The sequence below is a fragment of the Felis catus genome, chromosome D4 (assembly GCF_018350175.1).
Source record: "Felis catus isolate Fca126 chromosome D4, F.catus_Fca126_mat1.0, whole genome shotgun sequence".
Lineage (NCBI taxonomy): Eukaryota > Metazoa > Chordata > Mammalia > Carnivora > Felidae > Felis > Felis catus.
Window position 1 is genome coordinate 7989043 of NC_058380.1, and position 24801 is coordinate 8013843.

The following is a 24801-nucleotide window of genomic DNA, read 5'->3' on the forward strand; positions in this document are numbered from 1 at the left end:
AAGCACTGGTAATTTAATTCTAGCGTTGAAAGGTTAAAAAAAAATTGACTCCCGTTCCATTTATGTCACATGACGTCATTTAGAAACAAGCCATTTCCAATGTGAAAAGTGTAATCTTGGTCCGCTTACTCCGCATGGGAATAACTCCCCATTAGCAGACAACTTAATATTCTAATTTGGAAGAACACCAAAGAAGAGCTTCGTTCAGGAATTGGTATTTCAGAACCAGACCCTGTTTTTGTGGAGCCGCTAGGCCTTTGGGTCTGGAGCTGGAACCTCAGACCCCCTAGGATAGGTGCCTTCGTCCCTCAGGGGCTCACCTCCAGCCTCTCTACCTGTTTCTGTTTAACTGCTCTACTGTCTTCCTCTTCAGCCCCCTTCCTTCGTCTGTCTCTGCACAGCTGACCCAGAGGGGCATCCAGGCTGCTCCGGGAGAGATTAAAGAGGTGACAAAGTCTGTCGCTGGAGTTACACATGCTTCCAAATGGCACAGATATGTGGGATTCCAGTGGAGACATAATTAGGATGTTTTATTTTAGAATCCGAACTTTTAAGCTGGAACAGATTTTGGAGGTTATTTAGGCCAATCCCCTCCTCTGCCCACCCTCCACCCCCCTTATTTTATTTTTTTTCTAGAAAAAGCATTAAAGTTTTATAATTGTGTAAGGTTTGAGTAAATGTCTTAATTTTTTATTATTTCCAGCTGTAGGTTTTGGCATACTGGCCATTCCTGAATTGCTTTGTTTTAGAACGACATAGAAATAAAATTTTTCAATATTTTCCCAAATCACAAGTAGGCTGTATATTAAGGGGAAATATATTTGCTAGATTTTTTTTTTTAAAGGAATGTTATATTTTTATCCCTATCGTTGTATTTCTCCTTTCTGGTTGCTGCATGTTAGTGACCTGTGTCGTAATGAATGTATTGGTGTAAATAATTCTCCCACTGGGCACACACCTCTTTACTGTTTTGAGGGTAAGGGTGATTTTAATCATTCTAAAGATTGTTGTAAAAATCCGGTGGATTATTAATTTTAAAAACTGAAACAGTGTTTCCTGTAGGTCATTCTTCCAGGACAGAAGTGAAATGCTGGCCGCTGATCTCGGTGGTACAAGCTGAGACTTGCCCAGGCTGGGCGTTAAAGGTGTTGCAGCGCTCAGAGAGCCGGCGGAATGAGCCAGGGGCCTGCCCGGTGTTCCATAGCAACCAGAGGCAGCCCCAGCAGCCATGCTATTGTATGACTTCTTGTTTTCTTAATCTGGATTTTTGGAAGGATATGCTGTTTACTGATTAATAGTAGGAGACTGGCAGGAATAAGTAATTACCAAGATTTTTTCGTGTGTGTGTGTGTGTGTGTTATGTAAGTACATCTATGAGGTCACACTTAGTTTTGGTATCCTGTTTTGTGAGAAAGGTGCCCAATTTGAGCACCAACCCTATTGGTTATTTGAAACGACCCATCGAAGACAGACCAAGAAAATAGCGAACAAATGAACTTTCTAGCAGTAATCTGATGCTCTTCCCAGCCTCATTTGTGGTACCAGAGCTGAAAGGATACATTTATATAAAACAGGAGTAGGTTTCCTATAGGGGAAAACCATTTGTCATTTGCTCTTAACAAGGTAAGTCCCCATGGACAGACCTTTCTTGTAAAACTGTTCCCTTTGGATTTATCTTCACCTTCAATAAAAACGGAGGTGCGATAAACAAAGGAATGATGAAATATTAGTTAGCTCTTGCACTTTGCCTAGGAGTTCCTCATTCTCTGTCTTGAGGAGTTTTTAAAAATCTAATGCTGTTGTTTCATCTGAATGGAGAGACTGAGAATACAGTGCATTAAACTGAATTTTCTTTCTGTTAAATGAAGAAAAGGGTTTGTTTGTTTGCTTGTTTTGTTTCTTTTTTGGGAGGGGCTGGGGGAGATTCAAATCATTTCCTTTTAGAGTTAACTATATTCCTGATCTGCCGGTGAACCTACTGGCTGGAACGAAAAATACAAGTATTGAGAGTGTAATTCATATTGAGAGAGAGCACTAGCTAGATCCTGGGAAGTCTTCAACTGAGATTTGAATACAGAGATTGAGTTACTGTAGAAACTAAATACTAGGCTGCTGTATTTGTTGGATGTAAAGAGGAAGAATCTGAAACATGGAATATATTCTTAGTATCTTATGAAATTACAATCTGGTTAAAATTTTACTTAAAGTGTTTCTAAATATGGATTAATAAAATCCTCTAAAAAGAAGGTACTTTGGATGTTTTCAAATAGCCCGGAGTCTCAGGCTTCTTCAGCATCTTTTAGGGTTCCTCATTGCCTCCTCATCAAAATCATGTAAGAAATATGTATTGAGTGCTGTGAAACTACCACAGTGCTGTGAGGAGAAGCTGACAGTCTAGTGTACATTTTCAAGTTTGCATTTCACCACCTGCCCTGTAGATTCTCTTTTCTGGCCAGCCTGGTGTATGGTGGTGTGTGATTGGGTAAGAGCCTGACTTCAGAATGAACAGTCCTGGGTTTGAATTTCAGCTCTGCTACTGATTATTAGTTTACCCTTAGGCAGATTACTTGAACTCTGTGAAATAGGGCTAATATAATCGACCTTAAAAGATCGTTTCAAAGATCACATCGCAGGACACAGGCAGACAGCACTGTGTCTGACATTTCAGTGCTGAGTCCGTGGCGATTGCTGTTACTCCCCTAGGGTCACTTGAATTCTGCCCTGTCCTTTCTCTTCTCCACAGTTCTCATGCTTTAGTGTACTTAGGATATGTTTCCCACCCTAGTTAAATTCATCTTTCCTAAATTAGAGTGGTTCCTAACTTGATGAGTTCACTTCTGATGAAGGTCTTACCAACCCTGGCACTGATTGGGAATTGTGATTTAGATTTTTGTAAACATTGGATCTTTCCAAATTGTTTATAAGCTTCCTGAGGGCAGAAGAGGGCACAGTGGTTTCTTTAACTCAGCACAAAGCCCAGTGTCCTTTCCTAGTAGAAGTAATCGATGAGTAATTACTAAATCTCAGATTATCTTCATCTCTAATCAAATTATAGAAAACAGAGTTAATGGGGTGCCTGGGTGGCTCAGTCGGTTAAATGGCAGACTCGTGATTTCCGCTCAGGTCCTGATCTCACAGTTTCTTGAGTTTGAGTTCTGCATCTGTGCTGACGGTGTGGGAGCCTGCTTGGGATTTTCCCCCTCTCTCTCCCCCTTTCCCGCTTGCACTCTGTCTCCCTCAAAACTAATAAATAAACTAAAAAACAAAACAAAACATTTAACCATTTTTGATTTTGTGTAACCTTGATTTTATAATGACCATTAGAGCAATGCAGTTTTTTATTCCAAATGGATTTACTTCGTAGTATTTTTTTAAAAAGTGTATTTATTTTGAGAGAGAAAGAGGGGCAGAGGGTGGGGGAGGGGAGAGAATACCAAACAGGCTTCGCACGGTCAGCCTGGAGCATCAGCCGATGCTGGGCTCGGTCTCCCAAACAACAAGATCATGAACTGAAATCAAGAGTTGGACGCCCAACCGACTGAGCCACCCAGGCACCTTTGTTTACTTCGTATTTTTAAAAACTGGACTTAATGTCATAAATTCATGAATTTTGTATATTTGTTCATATACAGCATCGTATGGTAGTTTTGGGCTGGCCTTAGGTTTCTTTTCCTCTCACCATTTCAAATGACATTTTGTGAAGTAACTCTGTAGGTATACATGAATTTCATATCTGTGTGTGTGTGTGTGTGTGTGTGTGCATGCATGTACATACCTATGTATGGGTGTGTGCATGAAATTTTAGGCTTGCCTGGGATTTTCCTTAGCGTCTAATAAGACTAATTTCTTAGTTTCAAAAGTTGGTAAGTGACTTGTTAGGATTCAGTACCTTTCTCCTATTTTCTGGTTGTGGCAGGGTATGGGAATTCCTAATGGCTGCTTATTATGGGAGAAATGTGGGGGGCATTGTGAGAACTTTGCTTTTGGGAGGGCTGCTTCAAATACCCCAAACTCTTGAGTTTCACCTCTTGCTACCGATCGTCACTGTTCCTTTTGGGATGTCACAAGTGCAGAGACAGGACACGAGTTCCGAGCTTACCCCAAGGCAGCTGGTGGCATCAGCATAGAATTATTACGGTGGTTAGGTCTGTGTTTGCGTTTGATATTCCACTGAGGGTGGCACTGTTGTAAGGTAGGGTTATTTGCTTTGATGTCTACTGCAGAGACTTTCCCCTGGAAAAGCTTCGTTTTTAAATATGAACTGTCATCTATAGGTCCCTTCAGCTCAGCTCTCCTCTTAACCTGTGTGTTTTCATTCACTACCGTCTCGAGTTGATGAGACCCTCTTTTTAGACTCCAGGGGCTCCGTTCAGTTTTAGAATCCGTTCCGGTGGACAAGCTCATTTTCAGTTTGTGTATTCATCCACTCATTTCTTGACCAAATATTGGCACCCACCGTGTGGAGGAGACAGCAGTGCACAAAACTGGTCGGGTCCCCGCCCTTGGGGGGCTTGCATTCACAGAACTGGGGATGGGGGGTTGGCAACATGAATGAGTTTTATAATAGATGGTTGCAAATGCTCTGGAGAAACAGAAAGAAAGGAAGAGGGGTCATAGGATGGCTGATGAGGGGTTGCAGTTTCAAATAGGAATTAGGAAGACCTGATAGAGAAGGTGACATTTGAGTAAAATCTGACAGAAGTAGATTTTGTGTCTGTCTTCAAGTGTGGCTTTATAGATTTATAATATTGACACCCTAATTGACGCCAGCCTGTCTTCTATACTGAAGAGTCCTAGTTGCTTATATTTGCCCTCACACGGTCCTTTTCTTTCTGCCTTTCCCTTTTTTGCCTTCTATTATTTTACGTGCTTTGCCCTGAATACATAGCCTTTTTACTTATACGTTACTTTGAGATATATTTGGCTAAACAAGCAGAGTAAGAGACTCTTTCAAAAACTACTTTGAGTTTGGTTTAGTTTTTCTCTTGCGGAGGGAGCAAGATACTAAAACGTTCAGGCCCACCCTCCCTGCTTCCAAGTGGGAGCCTTTTGAAACGCTCGTAACAAAATGTGTCCTAAAAATTCGGAAAGAATCGCTACGTGAAACATTAAAAAAAGAAAAAAAATCACAATTAATGGGCAAATGGAAATTAGGATTAGCTAGATGGCAGTTTGTTGGTTACACTCTCAGTCTGCCTGTGTGGGTAATTTAAACCGAGAGAGAACCTGCAGATGACGGCTTCTGTGATCAAATGCTCTTCAGTGTCCCAGATGTGAAACCACAGTGTCACGTCTGCGTGGCAGCGTGTTCTGCCATTATCTAGTCACCTTTAATCATGGATTTATGAATTGCATTTATTTGTAAAATTTGGTATATGCAGAAAGACATAAATGAGAGGTTATTTAGATAAATAAAAGTTACTAATGGAATCAAGTTGTCTAGAACTCTGTTATTTTGACAAATAGATTGTCATACTGATATTTTTAGAATGAGATTTTCAGTGTACTGATGTCAAAATCGTATTTTCCATTTCAGTTCGGTGTCACATATTCAGCATTATGTGCCTGTCATCCATTAGGAAATGTACAGTTTGACAGTATTTGAGGCTATTGTAGCTGTATTGGAATACTTCAAAAATGGTACAAAATATATAATATATAATATAATATAATATAATATAATATAATATAATATAATATAGTATGAGGTATTTTTAACATTTTTAAGTTAAGGAAGCAGGAACTGCTGTGGAATATTAAACAAACAAACAAACAAAAACTACCTTTCTCTGTTTGAACTTCTATAATTATATGCATAATATTTATTTCTAATCCTACTTTCCATCCTTAAAGGCTGGTTAAATGATCATACTTGCAGATATACCCAGGTGTTCGGGTCTGAAGGGAGTCCGATGTGCCCACATTTTAGCAACCTGTAGGCCAGCGTTTCTTGAACTTGAGCGCCTGGTATATCTGCCGTTAAAAATATAAATAAATAAAAAGTTAAAGAGGCTAAATTTAGTATTATCACTTGTCTGTACTGCCACCATGTTTACGAAAACATGTAGGAGCTCTAAAAGATTTTGAAGAGCAGGTCTACCGTCTTACCCCCCGCCCCCCCCGCCCCCCAACTTTTTTATGTTGGCAAAATGTAAACCTGTGTAAAAATAGAATAGTTTGATGAACTAATGAAATGAATTCCCATTATCCATTACCCTGCTTTAATAGTTAACAGTTCCTGGTGAATCTTGTCTCAACTGTACCTACCTCTTCACTCCCCCCTACCCCATCAGTTTCCCTTACTGACCTCTTCGCTCCCCCCTACCCTGACAGTTTCCCTTACTTACCTCTTCACTCCCCCCTACCCCGTCACCGTTTCCCTTACTAACCTCTTCACTCCCCCCTACCCCGTCACTGTTTCCCTTACTTACCTCTTTACTCCCCCCTACCCTGTCACTGTTTCCCTTACTTACCTCTTTACTCCCCCCTACCCCGTCAGTTTCCCTTACCTACCTCTTCACTCCCCCCTACCCTGTCACTGTTTCCCTTACTTACCTCTTTACTCCCCCCTACCCCGTCAGTTTCCCTTACCTACCTCTTCACTCCCCCCTACCCTGTTAGTTTCCCTTACCTACCTCTTCATTCCCCCCTACCCCATCACTGTTTCCCTTACTTACCTCTTTACTCCCCCCTACCCCGTCAGTTTCCCTGACTTACCTCTTCACTCCCCCCTACCCCATCACTGTTTCCCTTACCTACCTCTCCACTCCCCCCTACCCTGTCACGGTTTCCCTTACCTACCTCTTCACTCCCCCCACCCCGTCACTGTTTCCCTTACTTGCGTCTTCACTCCCCCTGACCCTGTCACTGTTTCCTTCACTTGTTACCTGTGGAAAGAGAACCAGTGTGGAAAGAGACTGATGCTTAGTGCTCAGATTACCAGTCTCTTCCTCTGCTCTGCCATGTTGTGTCACCCCCGCCTGCCCCCTGTCCCGTGGATGGAGGGATGGAGGGATGCACAAATAATCACAAAGAGAATAAAGGGCACTTTCTAGACAATGTCGCTTAAAATTCTAAAAAGTGACCTTTCATATTTATGGTCTCAGATTTTGAGTTGGAATTAAATCTAAATCTTCCAATTTAGTACAGGCTCCACAAAGACACTTTGCTAGTGTTCTGTTTTTTATTTAATTAATTAATTAATTTAATTTTTTATATGAAATTTATTGTCAAATTGGTTTCCATACAACACCCAGTGCTCATCCCAACAGGTGCCCTCCTCAATACCCATTACCCACCCTCCCTTCCCTCCGACCCCCCATCAACCCTCAGTTTGTTCTCAGTTTTTAAGAGTCTCTTATGCTTTGGCTCTCTTCTACTCTAACCTCTTTTTTTTTTTTTCCCTTCCCCTCCCCCATGGTCCTCTGTTAAGTTTCTCAGGATCCACGTAAGAGTGAAAACATATGGTATCTGTCTTTCTCTGTGTGGCTTATTTCACTTAGCATCACACTCTCCAGTTCCATCCACGTTGCTACAAAAGGCCATATTTCATTCTTTCTCATTGCCATGTAGTACTCCATTGTGTATACAAACCACAATTTCTTAATCCATTCATCAGTTGATGGACATTTGGGCTCTTTCCATAATTTGGCTATTGTTGAGAGTGCTGCTATAAACATTGGGGTACAAGCGCCCCTATGCATCAGCACTCCTGTATCCCTTGGGTAAATTCCTAGCAGTGCTACTGCTGGGTCATAGGGTAGGTCTATTTTTAATTTTTTGAGGAACCTCCACACTGTTTTCCAGAGCAGCTGCACCAGTTTGCATTCCCACCAACAGTGCAAGAGGGTTCCCGTTTCTCCACATCCTCTCCAGCATCTATAGTCTCCTGATTTGTTCATTTTGGCCACTCTAACTGGCGTGAGGTGATATGAGTGTGGTTTTGATTTGTATTTCCCTGATGAGGAGCGACGTTGAGCATCTTCTCATGTGCCTGTTGGCCATCTGGATGTCCTCTTTAGAGAAGTGTCTATTCATGTCTTCTGCCCATTTCTTCACTGGATTATTTGTTTTTTGGGTGTGGAGTTTGGTGAGCTCTTTATAGGTTTTGGATACTAGCCCTTTGTCCGATATGTCATTTGCAAATATCTTTTCCCATTCCATGGGTTGCCTTTTAGTTTTGTTGATTGTTTCCTTTGCTGTGCAGAATTTTGCTAGTGTTCTGTGAGAGAGTAACATTTATCCCTTTATGAAGATGGTTTGTTTCTATTTAGGTTTTCTAACGTTTTTTTGTGTATCTGCTATCACAAAAAAAGTGTGAAATATGTATCTTTGATGTTTTTGGCATTTACAATGTGACGTAACTGAAACTGTCCCTCGGATTTATAGCATGTATTTTAAGGTACCTTTTTCAGTATGCCCAATTAGGCATTTCAGAAATTGATTGATCCAGTATTGTACCCTTTTTTTTTTCCGTTGGCTTAATACCTTCTTTCAAATTTTTGAATGTATAAACGTGAGTAGCAATAGGTACAAAGTGAAAGTGGTTTTTAAGAAGTTTTAAAATATGTTTTGGATTGATAACACTCTTCTAGTCAGATGTTTGTATCACATTCCTTTTATAAATTTTAATATTAAAAAACTGCTGGGGTGCCTGGGTGGCTCAGTCAGTTAAACAGTTAAACATCTCACTTCGGCTCAGGTCATGATCTCCTGGTTTGTGAGTTCAAACCCTGTGTTGGGCCTGCTTCGGATTCTGTGTCTCTCTGTCTCTGCCACTCCCCCACTTGTGCTCTGTCTCTCTCTCAAAAATGAATACAATAAAAATATTTAGGGGTGCCAGGGTGGCTCAGTCGGTTGAACGTCCAACTCTGGCCCAGGTCATGATCTCACAGTTTGTGGGTTTGAGCCCTGCGTTGGGCTCTGTGCTGAATGCTTGCTCGGAGCCTGGAGCTTCCTTCAGATTCTGTGTCTCCTTCTCTCTCTGCCCCTCCCCTGCTTGCGCTCTGTCTCATTCTCTCAAAAATAAATGTAAAAAAATTTTTTTTTAAATACTTAAAAAATGAAAAAAAATTGCTTCCTTTGTATATCGATATCCTTTTGACTTTGGCAAAGAAATTATAGAAATCATATAAAAATGTATCTTGGATGGGGCGCCTGGGTGGCTTGGTCGGTTAAGCGTCTGACTTCGGCTCAGGTCATGATCTCACGGTCCGTGAGTTCGAACCCCACGTCGGGCTCTGTGCTGACAGCTCAGAACCTGGAGCCTGTTTCAGATTCTGTGTCTCCCTCTCTCTCTGCCCCTCCCCTGTTCATGCTCTGTCTCTCTCTGTCTCAAAAATAAATAAACGTTAAAAAAATTTTTTAAAAAATGTATTTTGGGAAATCTGTCAGCAAGAAGGAGCAATAATGTGATCTTTAATGGCTGTCATTGCGATTTCTTTTTATAATTGGTAAAATATGACACTGAAAAGAATTATAACCTGTAATTCATTGGTGACCTACCCTGATTATGTGATTTATCAGAGAAGCTACAATTTTTTGACAAAAAGTTTATGAAATTTAAAAATCAGAATTCAATAAAAAGCCAACATTTATGAAGGATCTTTGATTTTTTTTTTGAAGGTGGGTATAGGGAGATGAGTCAAATATGATAGGGTATTAGAAATTGTAGAAAACTGCTGCGTGCAAAAACGAGGCTTAATTCCATGGATGAGTATGGTATTCTCTATAGTTACATACTCCTATGGTTTCTTTTAAGTATGCCACACTTTCTAATTATTGTGGCTTTGTGATTTTAAAGACATGAGAAACCAGTAAGTACCAGAAGGCTCTTTCCAACAACACTTCTGCTATGGGATATCCATTCTCCTTTAAAAAATTTTTATTCCTTATTTTGCGTCATTGCATTTTAGTTAATAGTGCCTGACAGGATCCTAAGTGTTAATGTAGCCAGTTTAGAACTTGGATTCCTTCAGAGCAGATTTGTCCAGTATGGTTTAAATACTCTTGACTAGCAGCTGACCAACTCTTATGTAACTGCTTTAAAAATGTACACATCTGTCCACATATACCCTGTGAACGGTAGAACTCCTGAGTAGAATCTGGCTTTAATAACCTCATTAACTGTGTGTGTGTGTGTGTGTGTGTGTGTGTGTGTGTGTGTTGTAAGGTTTTGTTCTTCTTGGGAAAAGTCCATTTTTGTTGCTTTCAGAAACATTTTCGTAGATTAGGTCCTGCAGCTTTAGAATTAAGTTAAATTTTTCTTATCCTAAATGAGAATCCAAAGTGGTCAAATTCCTTCATTGTAAACGTGAGTCTTCAACTCCTCGCTTGGCTTTTACATCATAAATGTTATTGATATCACTGCATCTTTAAGAACGTTTTCTGAGTTGTTGCACGCATGCCCTCTTAAGAATTAAAGATGGATCAAGGAAAATGATGTTATTGAACATAAAACTTTCGTATGTTTCTTTTTTCCACGTGTGAAATGAGTCCCCGTTTCTTTCTGTAGATTTTCTTTCACGTGCACTCTTTCTAACACACCCTTGTCTCATCCTTTCTGCCCCTTTCCTCCCATTTGTTCTGTTCTGCTCTGCTTGGCTTTACATTTAGGCTGTTGCAGTTCTAAACCTTCTTAGCCAAGCCTTTATCTTCCTGCCTTGGTCTCTGTTCTTCGGTCAGATGCTGGCCTTCCCACCTCCTGGCCTGCACCAGCTCTCCTTTATTATTGGATTCTTTGTCTTTCTTTTTTGGATAGTGTTCTGCATTCCTCTGTTTGTTGTTTCTTGGTACTTTAGAAAAAATACTTAAATTCCTTTACTCTGCTTCCCAGAGTGTGTAATAAGAAGAAATAGAAACAACCCTTGAAGGACAGGTATACAAGGCTCTTTAAAAAAGAACATGGTAGTGCAGCTGACACTATTTTAAAAAGCGTTCCCAGTTCAGAGTAGTTAGATAGAAGGAATAAATATTGCGATGGCTATAGGGAAGATGTTGCCTGACTTTAACAAAAAAAATCTGTTTTTAACTTGAAGAAGTTGTAGGCAGTATTTGTATAGCCAAAATATCCTTAGGAAATGTTAGAAATATTTTTATAGTTAAGACGATTATTGTAAAGTTACATTATTTGTATTTATCTTTATGGTCTTTGGTATTTTATGGTAAACCAGCTTCATCTATTTGTGTCTTTGAATACTTTATGAAAAAGGCCTATCAAATATAAGTAAATAAAAGTCAAAAAATTTCTTCTTTTCAAGTAGCTAGACGTCCTCTCTTACCCGCTGCCCACTTCTTAAATTCCTTTTTACACAATTTGTTAGCAGTGTTTTATTGATAGACTTTTTTCTTCTCATTTACATTCAAGTAATGCCATCTATTTGTAGTGAAATTCTGTGAATAACTTATTTGTTAATCTTTGAAGTTCTAGAATATGCCTGTGATAGGTTTAGAATTAATATAAAGTCATTACTGAGCAAAGGAGTGAAAAAAATTGTTTTTATAATAAAATGAAATTTGGAATTTCTTCATTTTCTCGATTTTTTTTGTTGTTATTTTCATTTTTTTTTTTTTTTTTGTGGCCCTGGGGATGTGGGGAGAATGCTGTTTAGTTTTTTGCTAACTTAAGTACTTTTGGATTCCTAGGTTTAGTTTATTTTTCCATTAATGGAATTTATGTAAGTACGAGATACTTTTAAATCAAAGTTGAAGGTACTTAGTACTGCTTTTTTATCCCCCCTGAAACTTTCTCTGTTCATTTATGTCCATTATAACCTTTTAGGGGACTATATGGAAATAAAAGCTTGGGGATAGTAGGTGGTATAATTGAAATGTAGATCATAATCTGTTCTTTGTTTGTTTTACCAAATTAGTTAGGGATTCTGAGGATACATTTTGAATATTTGTGTATGTTTAGCGTTTTGTTCCTTTGTGAGAAATCTCTCAGTGTGACTTGTTTTTAGTAGGATGTGTCTTGAGTTGTGGGCCGGTCACTCTTGAAAAGTGTTAAGCCCTTTAAGCACACTGGTCAGACTCCGAGAGGGAAGCCTACATACAGGTTTATTAGCACTCCTTAGCCTGACAGCACAGCATACCCTTCTACGTTGCACAGCAACAGACTCCTAGCAACCATAATAGACTGAATTTCTAAGAGTGACCAGGCCGGATGTAATAATAAAGCGAGAGGTGCAAACAGTTGTCATGGTTTTCTTTTCACAGTGAGCTAGTCCGATTCAGGGAAGCCTCCCCTTTCAAACCTGGGCAAACTTCATATAAAACTGCTACCGTTTGTGCCCAGGGCTTCTGATACTAAAGTAGTAAGACTGCTACCAAATTCAGAACGATACTGGTTAAAAAAACAGGATGCTCAACATAAAAAGAGGAAAGGATTATCATGTAAGGAAGTTTCCAGGGAATTATGTTCTTGAAGGCTCTTTAACCATAAACTTAAAATGGGGCCGTGGTAAAACAGTTACAACGAATATGCTTTTTAAAAATCAAAATCAGAGTTGTGTTTTCTCTCTTTGAGATCCGCCGTATTAATTTTTGTAGCCAGCTCTCGGAGTTTTGTTTGTAGTTTAAGTGCACGTGCACATAAACCTGATGCTTGTGAGAACTGAAAATTTACCTTATAAAGACACCATTTGAACTATACATAAACAGTGTTTTTTGAAATTGTGAATTAATAACTGACGGAGCAGAGGATTTACCAAAGAAGAATGAAGTGGCAACATGTACAGTCCCCCACAGTGACGGGAAAAGTGTCTGTGATATTCCTGAAGGTGTAATACTGTGCTATAACTTTGTCAGCATTTCTCCAGATGCGTTCATAACCTGGAACAGGATGCCTCCATCAAAAGAAACAGATCCTCATACAGCTTGCTGGAGTTGGGACTGGGGCCACGCAGCCTTTGACAGCAAGAAGCTGTAAATATACACACACGCTAATACCCTTGATTTGTTCATCTTTTGTGGCAGCGTTTGGAAAAGATTGTTAAAGTGGCAGTTAGAGTAAAGACTGGCAATTACAGTAAAGAGCAGAAATTAGGTATTTGTGACCTATTATATTTCATTAAAAGACTTCCTTATTAAAATGGCACCGCTTACTCTCAATACTTGACAGCTGCCCTAAACAGATGAGAAAATACACGGCTTCAGCTAAAGGTAGAATCAACCTCTTAAGCAAGCGCATGGCATGGAACCAAGCACGTCGTATACAAACTATTTCTTTTTTAAACAGTAAATTTGCTTTAGGTAGAGATGTTTATCAGTGGTTGAGTGTGGCGTGCTCTTTTGCATTTCTATAATAGTTTACCCGCATTGGCATTTTCCCATCAGGATATTTTAATGCCCCCACCTGACTTCGCACTAGCTTCCCAGTAGAGAGGATCTTCTTGTGAGGCATCAGAGATCCAGGGATCAGCTTGGAGGCTTTTTTCTGCTAACCGATGAATTATTATTCCAATCCAGTGTAAATACTACCTTTAGCAGGCAGAACCAAACTTTTGGAAGTTTTAGCACTCAATTATTAATTTCTGAAATGCTACAAAAACGTTTTTAGTTTGTTTATTTTTGAGAGAGAGAGAGAGAGAGAGACAGAGCACGAGTGGGGAGGGGCAGAGAGAGAGAGGGAGGCAGAATCCGAAGCAGGCTCCAGGCTCCGAGCTGTCAGTACAGAGCCCAACATGGGGTTGGAACCCACGAACTGTGAGATGGTGACCTGAGCCAAAGTTGGACGCTTACGCAGCTTGAGCCACCCAGGCGCCCCTAATTTCTGAAATAGTTTTAATATTTTTTACCCCTTAGTAAGCCAGTAGAGTCCCTGTGAGTTTAACACGAGAATGTAGGCATTACTTTCACAAGATGGAATTGTTTGTTTTTCTAGAGAAAACAATCACGATGTGGCCGTGGTTACCTTCCATGATATTTCTGAAGTTTTACTGCCACTTGACATTGTGGCATCCGTATTTTGCATAGCGACCGCATAGCACTTTCTAGAACCTTCCTCTCAGTGATTCTGAATTGTAGTTGAGCCTGCTACACCGTCTGACCATTTGTAACTGTGTCCCTGTCTTTTGCATGGTGAAGCCTGCTGATGCACTGTAGTTCCGTCTCTTGAGTGTGAGCTCACAGCTCACTCTTGAAGACACAAACACAGGTTCGTTGTGAGGCTGGCTTGTGGGAAGATCACCTGCCCCAGCTAATCTTGAATATGGAAGTTTGTGAGGACCGTCACAATATTAGGAGAAGGCTGTCGGAGTGCTTGCATGGAACTGTAAAATTTCCACAAAGACCCAAACTGTACCACGTGAGACAATCACATGCCTATTCTACACACACAAATATCCATGACTCCTCGCGTCCCTACCTTACAAACTGTAAATACCTGATGTGTATCATCGCGTGAGGACCGTCAGCTTGCAAAATTGTTAGGCAGAGGCGTGAGTCCTAGTCTTTTGGGTAGAAGAGACCTGAGTTCAAGTTCCCGTTTAGTCATTTGATAGATAATTATCCTTAAACTTATCCCTTCTCTACTTTGGTCTTGTATTTTTTAATGTAAGTATGGAGATATTGCCTATTCAGTTGGGTTGTAATGAAAAAGTGGAAGACAAAATGAGCTAAGTTAGCACGACAATCTGGAATTTGCAATCCCAGGGTGGATGGTCAGTAGCTCAGTCTCTGGTAGGGTATGAGGAAGGTTTTGCAGAAGAGGGTGGCTGCCAAAAATAGTAACATGGAACTGGATATAATTAGAAACAAAATTGTTTTCGAAGAGCTACCATGCGCTGTGTATTTTGTTAAGTCATTTCCAGTATTGGTCAGTAGAGAGGGTTTTTAAAAACTTTCATGGAGCGACCCCTTTTCACAGAGTCAAATCTGGGGACGTGACCTTTAAAGGTGGCAAGAGCAGCAACTGATAGGAACAGTATGTCCGTCCGGACAGATGAAATACTTATTCCCTGCACAAAAGGTAGAATTTAAAGAACAGAGCACGTTTATTCATCTTGGTAAATAGGTACAGCGATCTTTACATCCTGTAAACATTTAAGCCTCTCTTCAAGTTCTTCTTGCGTGTAAAGAACTGTAAGAGCAGACAGAAGTGCCCAAGCTTGTGTTAACACTTGACGTTGTTGATCTAGGAGACCTGAAAATGAATATCAGCTTCTGTTGAGAAGTAAGGCAACAGTGGAGTCCCATAAACACCTGATGACTCCCTTTTGGTCTAGCTCTAAAAAATGTTCAACGTGCTCACCATTGATTTATAAAATCGAGTTTAAGTTTTCATGTATACTGTTGTTGCTAAAGAGACCATAAGGCATTTAATATAATGAGAAGATAGTATTTTCAGAAGAATAGAAGTGGCTTTGAAATATAATGGTTTGAAGTAGCTAGTGGGATTAAACTGGTTTAGGCAATGGCTATCCTATTTCAATTCTTTGAAGAAGGTAATTTCAGCCTTAGCTTAAGGAGAGGAGGCGGAACAGAACGTGCTTAATGCTTAATGTTGCCTTGATATTTTAAGAGGGAGAATACTGAGCGACTGTGATACTTAGAGGCAGGGGAAAATAGCACTTAAGGTTACACAGCTACAGTCTTTTTTTATTTTATTATTTTTTTTAACGTTTATTTATTATTGAGAGACAGACACACAGTGTGAGCACGGGAGGGGCCGAGAGTTGCAGAGACACAGAATCTGAAGCAGGCTCCAGGCTCTGAGCTGTCGGCACAGAGCCCGATGCGGGCTCAAACCCGTGAACCGTGAGATCATGACCTGAGCTGAAGTTGGACACTTAACCGACTGAGCCACCCAGGCATCCCTACACAGCTACAGTCTTTTAGACAAAACCACCAGCTGTTACTGGTAGTTTGGTGATTTTAAAACAATGAATTTTTTTTTTCCTGAGCATGATTTACGTGCTTATATTGTTTTTTGTTTTTTTTTTTTTAAGTTCTATTTATTTTGAGAGACGGGGCAGAGAGGGAGAGAGAGAATCCTGAGCAGTCTCCATGCTGTCAGTGCAGAGCCTGATACAAGGCTCGAACTCATGATACAGGGCTCGAACTCATGAGCCATGAGATCATCTTCAGGTTTTAAATTTCAGAGCCAAATGAAATACAATTCTGTTCTGACAGAAGCCGGTTTTTTGACATCCACGAATATGTAACTCTGACTTATCTTGTACATAAGGTACAATTGTCCACTTGTAAAAATGTAGAACATAATTGTACCTTTTATGTTTAATTGAATATTATGTCCAGCTCAGTGAAGATTCATACATTAGCTTCATAAATACTCTATTTGCATGGGAGTTTTTCTCCTACAAATGAAGAAGTTTTCACTTGCTCTTTTTCACGTTATCTTTTTTTTTCCCCTTGATATTCTTACTGCTTTGCGTTGTTGAATTGGGGAGCTATAGTATGTGTACATACACATTTATATACATGTGTATGTAAATATACACACATACGTATGGAATAGCATACACTTGCTTTTCAGTACAGTCTCAAGTTAGAATTACTCATATGGAGATAATTGCTAGGTGAGAAAAACTAAACTGCAAGACTAGTCTAAACTCTCACTATTGGCAAGGTCTTTTCACATGAACGTGTTTTATGCAAACTGTATACTGTACATAAATGCTGCTCTACATGTGAACAGAGGACGCCTAGGGTCACCAACCCCAGGAGGTCCTTCCTCTTAAAACCATGTGTATGTGAGGCTGCATTTTCTTAATATACTCAACCCAGATGGCAGATTGAGTAGAGAAGTCTACGTGAGAAGCCAATCGTCTTCTTGTTTAGTTTTTTAGTTTTTTATTTTAATGTTTTTATTTTTCAGAGAGAGAGAGTGTAAGCAGGGGAGGGGCAGAGATGGTGGGGGGTGGGGGACGACAGCATGGCTCCATGTTGACAGCAGAGAGCCTGAGGCAGGGCTCAAACTCACAAACCATGAGATCATGACCTGACCCGAAGTCAGAGAGGTGCCCTGGGAAGCCAGTTGTCTTCTATTGAGCAAGACGTTAAAAGAAATTTATAAAAACAGAAAACAATGCCACTGTTCTCATTAATTCATTAATGTTTTTTTCTTTGGGAAAATTTAGGTATACTTCATAAACATATGTTTATGTTAAGATGTAATGGTTTTATTGTCATTTTCAAATTAATACTGCTTTTCTACTTTATTTTCTAATATACTGACTGGGTAGACATAGCTGGTGACGTACCAAAGCTTATTATTACTAGCTGGAGAGAGTCAACGTTGCCCATCTCCTCTTAACTCCGCATTCCACGTTCAGATGTTACATTGCTCGCTTGAAATGAGTCATGTTGGGAGTATTTACACTATGGAAATGAGCCAAAGCTACAAATCTGGCTCTTTTGAGGGGTCGGAAGGGGAGCTGACAGACATTTATCAGTGCCCCACCAGACAGAACACACAGAAACAAAAGTCCTTTGGGGGTCTCAGAAAAAAATTTAAGATCTAAGTGGGTTCCAGGACCAAAAAGTCTGCTTACTAGAAAAGAACTGGTTTTAATTACTTTACTATGCAACTTAACACCAACGTCCGTGCTAATGTGTGATCAAAGCAGATTTTTAGCCAGGTGCTCTGCCTTTGGAGGCACTTTACCCGTCTCTCCTATGCTGCCTTCCAACGAGAATAACTCCATGAAGCGATTTGAAGTCTCTAAAGAGCCCTGTCCTTTGTGGTTCCCCCCGTGACGAGCACACAGCTCAGTTACCTGTTGACCGATTCGAGACCATCAGTACTATGGTGACTCAGAAAAATGGAGACAAGGTTCTGGTCTGGAATAATTTTAGAGAAGCCTTCCGGAAGGAGGGTGGACATGAGATGCATCTTGAAGGGTGCATGGGTGTATTGCCGTGAGGAAGGAGTTCAGCACGTACTAGAGGTAGAGGCACATCATCTTGGTGTGAAGAATTTCTTGGGAAATAACGAAGCAGATGGAGTGGAATGGAAAATCGGGCGAAGGATTTGGAACTTCACCGGACAGGGCGTAACCAACCAGCGTTTACTTTTACCGTGGCTCAAACGTGAAGGTGAAAATGGTGCTTTAGGGAGATTAATCTGGCAGATGTGTGTGGATGAGCAGGGAGTGAGTCAAGCAAGGTAAACTTCTCTTGATCATCTGAAAGGAAGTAGATAGAGTGAAGAACCTGGCCTTTTAATTCCGAAAGACGTTGGTTAGAGTCCTGCTGCTGCTCTGTGACTTTCAGTTCATGGATAAAAATGTAAAACTATGCAGATATAATAGCCAGTGGGGTTGTAAGTAACACGAAGAGCGTGGACGAGTTGAGTATCGACTAGATGCCAGTACGGTGCCAGGACTTTCAGTGAGAGATACTGTTCATGTTCCTTTTACTGTCACTACCTCCGCACTACTGGCATAATAATCCTTGTTTGATGCGTTATAATGAAGATTGGAGCTGGAGACCCGTTATTGGAAATGAGATGTGGAAACCAGGCCCAGCCCTAACCCTTATGGGTATAAGAATACAAATGGAAGCTCACTCATTGTGTTTCTACATACTTAAATGCGGCGGATCCGCTGTTAGGTAAAATATGCTCTTACCTCATAATTTGACCGATACAACTTTATAAGGTGACGGATAACCATTTAGAGTTCTCGGTTTTTTGGGGGTGCCTGGGAGGCTCAGTCAGTTGAGCGTCTGACTTCGGCTCAGGTCATGACCTCACGGTTCAGGAGTTCGAGCCCTGCATCCCACTCTGTGCTGGCAGCTCGGAACCTGGAGCCTGCTTTGGATTCTGTGTCTCCCTCCCTCGCTGCCCCTTCCCTGCTCGCACTCTGTCTCTCTCTGTCTCAAAGATAAGTAAACATTAAAAATTAAAAAAAGAAGTCTCAGGGGTGCCTGGATGGCTTAGTTAAGTGTTCGACTTCAGCTCAGGTCATGATCTCGCGGTTTGTGAGTTCGAGCCCCGTGTCGGGCTCTGTGCTGACAGCTCGGAGCTGGAGCCTGCTTCGGATTCTATGTCTCCCTCTTGCTCTCTGCCCTTCCCCCACTCATGCTCTGTCTCCCTCTATCTCAAAAATAAACACTAAAAAATTAAAAAAAGAATTCTCAGATTTTTTGGTTCTGTTCTAGAATATAGTGGCAAAGGGAGGACTGGCCTTCTGTCACCTTGTCCCTGTCCTGCAGTCTGCCTCCTCCTCCCCATCTCCTAGGCTCTTGGCTGTAACGAGTCCACGTGCCCTATTCCTTGCAAGCTATGTCTTGACTACCTCTTGGGTCTGGAGGTGGGTATGCCCGCCTCTCCATCTGCCCTGGGGCCGATAGTCCAGGGCTCTGCGAGGGGATCCGACTCCTGGAAATTTGCCAAGGCAGAGTCCAGAGGAGTCAGAGAGCATGGCCCTGGGCTGGGCAGATTTCTCATTTTATGGGGAAGATCCCAGGGAAGTGGCCCCTTTTGCCTGGGTAGTTATCCAGCGTGAATGAGATTAGCGGGATGTGCTTACTGATGAGTTGTGGGGTATGAGAAAATGAGAGTGTCAAAGGTGAAAGATCACTGGGTTGCAGGAGAGTTAGAAAGCCACTGAGAAAGTTAGGACAGATGAGGAGGGCCCTGAATGCCGAGTAACTGTTTTGCGCACCGTTGTATCCTGTTGTATCCTGTGGCACCAAATCAGCTTCTAGCACCTTACCAAGTGCATGGTTGCGACTCAGTAAGTGTTGAAGGGCAAGATGAAGATACTGGAAAAGCTGCGCCAGTGGCGTGAGAAGAAAGGCATTATAGAATAAAGAAGGAAAATAAGTTCTTGCGGGGCCAGTGTAAGAGCTTTGAGGGGGGAAGCGTTTTGCTGTGCTTGGCGTGGTAGTGTGCGAGCTAGTTGTGTGTGGGGACTGTGCACATCTAATACTGGTACGGGTGGGACCTAGTGTAGTTGCCATTCTTTCTTAAACGAGTAATTGAATAATGTTATATGAGAACAGCTTTTAAGAAACGAATTGGATTTTAAGTTTAAAATGACCCGTGGCAGGGCGCCTGGGTGGCGCAGTCGGTTAAGCGTCCGACTTCAGCCAGGTCACGATCTCGCGGTCCGTGAGTTCGAGCCCCACGTCGGGCTCTGGGCTGATGGCTCAGAGCCTGGAGCCTGCTTCCGATTCTGTGTCTCCCTCTCTCTCTGCCCCTCCCCCGTTCACGCTCTGTCTCTCTCTGTCCCAAAAATAAATAAACGTTGAAAAAAAAATTAAAAAAAAAAATAAATAAAATGACCCGGTGCAAACACAAATTTGCACCATCAGTGAACTGTGATGGTGGTCAAGGAACCTGAGATCGTTCCAGAAATGAAGAGATTCTGCGCAGTGGTGTTCGTATCAGATGGGGTGGTGAAAGGTGTTCAGGCCGGACGTTATGCTTGTAACCTGTTTGGAGGAGGGTAGAGGACGCTGATTAACTGTAGATTAGCCACCGAGAAAGTTAGGTATAAGGGAGGGTGGTTGGAGAAAAAAAAAAACTTGAAGGAGCTGGGAGAGTTATCTTAGAAACATCTCATTGTGGCTGTGTAACAGTCCTAGTTCTTTTGTTCAAAGTTGTTTCGAAGTATGGTCTAGTCACTTAGTTGACGATAACTATACAATACCTCAGGTCAGAAAATACTCTATTTCATAATGACGATAAAGTAACAGGAAAGTCTGATAATAGCGTTAAAATTGCCAAGTTCTTTTTGAGAACTCTGGTGTGTTAATTAGTGTAGATGATTGCACTTTGGCTGTATCTGACTCGTCATCGACTAAATACACAGCAAACACCTGTGATTATTTTAGTGCTCCTTGTCTCGTTCAAGTAACCCCAAATATGTGTATTTAGACTGTTGCCTGTTCATATAGACTCAGCTGTGCCTGTTTTCTGTGTTATTTTTCCAAGTTTAATGGGCCCACATAAAAATTTATGGTAACTGTCACTTAAAGTCATCTTTACCCTCAAAGAAAAAAAGAAAACAAACAAAACTAGATCGCCCCAGGTAGCTCTGATGCTGTTTATAGTGACTAAGTGATCAGATATATTCTGTACTAAGTTGATCTCTGATCCCATGGGTCAAATTTAGGGCAAAAAAAAGCATGAACGTATATAATAAGCAAATACACTTAAGTACATGTTTGTATTGCTAAAATTTATTAGCAAATAAAAATCATTAGTATAAAAGCGATCTTGCTTGCTCTCTGCTGAACCGAAGATTTCTTTTTAAAATTTTCGTAAGACTGAATAATCATGCATTTCTTACTAATTTTTGTAGCTTTCTGATCTGCTTATGTATTGTTTTTGCTTGTTTATTTTTAAGAAACAAATCTTATTTATTACTAAAATTTTTTAAAAATGTTTTTAATGTTTATTTTTGAGAGAGAGAGAGAGAGACAAAGTGTGAGTGGCAGGCTGATGTCTCAAATTGTTTGGTCTCTTGTCTTCACAATTTAGAAGAGCAGATTCTTTCAAAGAATCCTTCTCTCCATTATTTTTCCTTGCTTATATTTTCTTGATTATTAGAGCAATATGTTTATTCTTTGATAGAAGTTGTCTCTCCTTCCCTGTCAAGTCAAAAGAATTTCTTTTTCGACTACATAGGAAACCTAAACAGAGAGGCAGTCATGCAAAGAGATGCTTTGAAAATAATTCAGTTATATGGCAATTAATATTTATCCACAGATTCAGTAATATGAAACAACCACATAGCTTGTGTACGTCAAAGAGTTCATTTTTAATGTTAACCTGATTCTCTTTGCTTTTAATATTTTAGGCCACTTGGTCATTCTGGCATTTTATGGTAGAGAATACATTGAGTTTGGCTCATGGACAGAATATGAGGTAATTGATCACATGTTCTCTATAAAGTATGAACTATAGGTACACAAAGCAGAGTATTGTAATGTATCTGATATAGGGTCTCATGTACAAAATTTTTTGAGAGCTATTTTTATATATAAGATTTTGAGATAGGTTTTTTCTCTCTTGATAGTTGGCAACGGTTAACATCGTGAGGAACTTTATTTTCTTTCACAGCTTGCGTGTGTTTAAGACATGATAGTGTTAAACTCTTCTTCACATCGTTATGTGGTTAAAGTTATTTCGTATCTTAATTTTTTATTTTTGTAGTGAGCTCTGTGCCCAACATGGGGCTTGAACTCACGATCCGGAAATCAAGAGTTGCAGGCTCTACTGCCTGAGCCAGCCAGGTGCCCCTGGTTATAGTTATTTTTAAGTGTTTTGGATAGCTTAGCTTTCTGTGGGGCTCTGGAAACCACAGGAGAAACCCTCCCTCCCGCCTGTCTCCCCAACATGCCCTAAGTAGGATTAAAGGCATCCTGCACTGAAAATGTATAAGACATTGTAAGAAAGACCATCAGAGCCCCTGTAATGTGAAATTCTGGGGGCTGCTCAGGGTGCTTTACTGAGAGCGTAAATATGAGACTGTTGAGTTAGTCTTTTCCCACCTTTTGTACCCACGTGTCGCCCTGCGTGATGTCTAGGTGTGGCATTCCAAAATGACAGTCAACTAAAATGCAACTGAATGCCACATGCATTTCTATTGTTGTTTCACAGATTGTCAAACGTGAAGCCCGTGTCACAGTAAATTCAAATTAAAGAAAGTAAACTATAGCAGCTATTCTTACGAGACCCAGCCCGTGACATGGTGGCAGGTGGGTCCGTGGACGTGACCTATTCGGTAGAGTAATTGGCTAACGTGCTGCTGATGTCATAATTCTCCTACTCAATAATGGGCTGGTTATGCCGGAAGGCGCAGCAGTTTGGTGTGGGGACTTCTGCTTCCAGTACAACAGCACTTGAAAGAGAGGCCTTCCATTGGTGTTCAGAAAGGAGCAAGGAGCAGGGGTAGGGGTCAGGTGAGTGGGGGGGGGGGGGGGAGGTACCAGAGGGATAGGCGTAGAGCTGTGCCTCATTGTTGGTCTTTGAGGTTACGTGTGCACCCAAGTTACTTCCTTACTTTTCCACATAGTTGAAATGCAATTGCCAGCCCATTCAGTGTGATAAAACATTGCTATTTTAGCATTTCTTCAATATTCAGCTTCTGTGGGAAGATAATCACACAATCTACTGGTTAAGAGACTTAACCAAGATTCAAGAAAAATAAGCTGGAGCTCTATCCTTCATCTCAAACCTGTGCGTTTATAAAAGTTTTCCACAGGGTGCACCAGAAATTCTCCTATATACTTTCCAATATTTTATTTATGGATATAAGGCTGCAAGAAAGAGACACTGAATAGTTTTGTGTCTAAGACCTTAGTAACATGATCTGTAGCAAAAAACCACGCATTTATGTATAGGAATTATAATTTAAGAGCTATTGTAATCTTTACACAGATAGTATGTTTGAGAGAGTACCAACTCTGAAATAGCTTCTCTAGGAAGTCTTACAACTTTATCATCTTTCTCAAACTGTGTGAGTTGTCTGTAGGAAACACGTGAATATGATACATTTTGTGCCTGTTACTTGACGTTCATGATTGAGTACATCTGATCGGAACGTTGATCTCACACCTACCAATTGCAAAAGCTAGCCTGGGTCTGGAGAACGGGTTTCCATAGCATACTGCTACTAAAAGTGCTTACAGATAGTGTTTGTTAAAAACAGAGGACATTTAAAGTAACCACTAGGTGTGTCAGTGGAGTCCTTCCCTTGGGCAAGGTAGTGGGAGATGAACTTACCTTGAGTTATCCTGAGAAGCAGTGGAGAACAATTCTTAATGTGTCTGTTCGTCCCACTTCTTTCCTTTGAATCCAATTTTTGGACCTTCTTTCACTCAGATAACGCTGAGTGTCTTTGTTGTATGTGAAATAAGGAAATTGTCTTGGGAAGGGGAGTGGTAGGTAGGAAAAATGTTTGTTTTTATATTATAACATAGCTTGTAAGACAGTAATTATAATATATGTCGTATAATAATATATAATAGTATAATAATTATATATAGTATATAATATATGCTTAGGAGATCACACCTTACAAACTTGTTTTGTGTGGTCAGCATCTTATTTAATTTATCTCAACTTGTCCATTGTATGGGGTGGGGGTGTCTCCTTGCTATGGGTGTGGAAACTAAGATTTATAGAGGTTAAGAAACACCTTTGAAGGTTCCAGAGCTAGTAGATAGACAACCTGGAATTTGAACCCAGATCTTGTGACTCTTCTTCTATTGTTATCCACTGTGTTAGTAATTTTCACATTATATTTTCTGGTCAAAAAGTTCTTCAGGAGCCATGCTTGGGAATGGTGGTGGCCTGAAAGGCAGGTTCATTAGAAGATCGGGCTTTACAGCTACTGCTCTGCACTGGTTCCCTCTGCGCAAGGACTGTAAATTAGAACCACGAACTGTGCCTCTCGTGGATCGAGGTTACATACCTCTTTTCCTACTGGCATTGTGGAGATAGAAACACAGATTAGCCTCTTGGCATTTTTCTTTACTTCTGTTTCTCCTCCACCAGTACTTACTGAATTAACATAGCACACAGGATACACTTTTTACCAGGGCCAATGAGAATTGGTTTTAAAATAGTAGGATAGTTTTGGGGGCGCCTGGGTGGCCCAGTCGGTTGAGCGTCCAACTTCAGACCAGGTCATGATCTCACGGTTTGTGGGTCTGAGCCCTGCTTCATGCTTTTACTGCTGTCAGTGCAAGGCCCGCTTGGGATCCTCTGTCCCACTCCCTCCGCCCCTACCATACTCGCGTGCACTCTCTCTCAAAAATAAACATTAAAAAAAATAGGATAGTTTCAAAAATAGAAAAATTTATTAAAAACTCAAATGCAGACTG

The 24801-nt window shown here is 40.7% G+C and overlaps 1 protein-coding gene across 8 annotated transcripts in view; it reads left to right on the forward strand.

The window, feature by feature from the left end:
* RFX3 (regulatory factor X3) overlaps positions 1 to 24801 on the forward strand; it is a 295498-nt gene that overhangs the window by 15596 nt on the left and 255101 nt on the right. For 2 of the 8 annotated variants that reach the window (XM_019815720.3, XM_019815724.3), the window contains exon 1: positions 21859 to 22875. The exons of the other annotated variants lie outside the window; for them this stretch is intronic. The gene's annotated coding sequence lies outside the window, so the exon portion shown is untranslated. Of the gene's footprint in view, positions 1 to 21858; positions 22876 to 24801 lie in introns of those variants that run through there. 8 annotated transcript variants of the gene reach the window in all.